At 47.4% G+C, this 2,057-nt stretch overlaps 1 non-coding gene across 1 annotated transcript; it reads right to left on the bottom strand.

Annotated features, from left to right (window-relative positions):
* Window positions 1-234: 234 nt before the first annotated feature.
* On the bottom strand, window positions 235-307 carry TRNAV-CAC. The gene has a single exon. It is a non-coding gene; the product is annotated as a tRNA-Val (tRNA).
* Window positions 308-2,057: the final 1,750 nt, after the last annotated feature.

A 2,057-nucleotide genomic window follows, 5' to 3' on the forward strand; every position in this document is an offset into this window, starting at 1 on the left:
ATCCATTTGCCTAATACTAGATTGTGCTGCAGATTTTCGGTGCACAAATGAAAAATAGGAGGCAAACCCGCCCCCTGGAGGGCGCCATCTACTGTACAACAATAGGAGCTGCAGCTTTAGCCTAATGTTTGACATTTTTACTTCATGTTGGATAAAATAAAAATGAAAATACTCCTGCTAATACTGATATAAAATACCTGACAAACGTGATGGAAAATAAAGATTAAAAACAAGTGTTTCCGCCCGGGATCGAACCGGGGACCTTTCGCGTGTGAGGCGAACGTGATAACCACTACACTACGGAAACACAGCTGCGAGCAGAACGCTGCTTTTGTTATTTAATACTAGGAATGTACCAGTCTGTCTTTTGAGGAGTCGCAATTTCTTTTTCTTTCTCAGCTGGTTGCAGTACGTGGAGTGACGCTGTCCTATTTTATGAGGAGATTTGCGGGTCTTGCTGTCCCTGCAGGCGAATGGTATGATCCGATACGGCCATTAAGCGGGTTAAACTATCTTTTGAAGGGGTGGGCGCCGGCGGATCAGTCCCAGTTCCCCTTTTGTGATGAGGTTTGTTAGCAAAGAGATCATGGAGAAATTCAGAAAACAACGATCCATCCGGAAGGCGTATGTGACGTCATCCACCACTAGGGGGCAGCACAGCTCTGCGGCGCAGTGAAGGGAGGAGGGAGAGCGCCGTTCTGTGACAGAAACTGTTGGCACTAGGTGGGCAGCGTAGACCCTCCGGGCACTGAATGCACTATTCTGAGAGGGAACAATACATTGGCACATATGCCGCATATAGGCATTATGTGGGCATTAGGTGATAAATGTATAGCAGTAAATTGGCACCATATATACTACCTGTGCCCTGTTTGCAGTAAGTGGCAGCTGTAAGGCAATGCCTGGCTGGCTCTGGGCAATGTGTTTTTGTCTGGACACCCTACATCATTATATAGAGCTCCACTCCTGCTGCCATTATACAGGGCAATAGCATCCACAGCATCAGAGTGGTTGTACAGATTAGGGAGCTCCGCTCCCCCTATAAGCCTGTTGTACAGATTAGGGGGCTCCGCTCCCCCTATAAGCCTGTTGTACAGATTAGGGGGCTCCGCTCCCCCTATAAGCCTGTTGTACAGATTAGGGGCTCCGCTCCCCCTATAAGCCTGTTGGTGATGGCAGTAATTCAGCACGTGGCTGCTGAGGCCACTGATTGGCTGCAGTGGTCATGTGCTGGCTGCTTGTTAACATAGACCAGGAATGATGTTTTATGTTATTGTTTTTTTCTGAAGTTTTTTTTTCTTCTTCTTTTTAGCATGTGCCGCCCGTTAGCACATCAACGCATATGCAGTAAAACACTTTGAGCCTGCCCCGATGTTGTGATGGAAGGCATAGGCACCAGATTTCGGGGCCTGGTTCTGTCAGTAAAGAAGTATAGAGAGAGGATGGCAGAGGAAGACGCAGATCTAGGGTGCACCCTTAGCTTGGGCCCACCCTTGTTGCACTTAACTGCTCATTTGCATATAAATTAAAAGCAAATGCTAAACAAAAGGTATGCTGAGCTGGCCCCACCGGTACTGTGCCTGGTTTTTTGACTCTTCGTGCTCTCCAAGAGTAAAATATCTGATTGTGGGGGACTGGCACCAGTCAGCTGTTTGAGGAGGCCGCGGTGCTCCTGTGAGTGCGAGTGGCTGTGCTTGGTACTGCAGCAGGGGGTGTCAGGTATCGGACCTCCATCAATCAGATATTGATGACCTATCCGGAGGACTAGACATCAGTATTCCAGGAAACCCTCTTAAGGGTGCATTCACACGACCTTGTGTAATTTGCAGTCTGGAAAAAATAAGGATGATGACATCCGTATGATGTCCGCGTAAAAATGCCTATTGTCCATTTTGCATGTTTTATATTTTTTGCGGGGCTACCGAACGGACATACGGATGCGGACCAATTGAGATGAATGGGTCCACATCCTATCCGCAAAAAATACCAACCAAAAATACGGTCATGTGAATGGGGCCTAAGGGGTAAAAGAATATGGGTACACTACATTTGTGCAT

The sequence above is a fragment of the Bufo gargarizans genome, chromosome 2 (assembly GCF_014858855.1).
Source record: "Bufo gargarizans isolate SCDJY-AF-19 chromosome 2, ASM1485885v1, whole genome shotgun sequence".
In the NCBI taxonomy this organism is placed as follows: domain Eukaryota; kingdom Metazoa; phylum Chordata; class Amphibia; order Anura; family Bufonidae; genus Bufo; species Bufo gargarizans.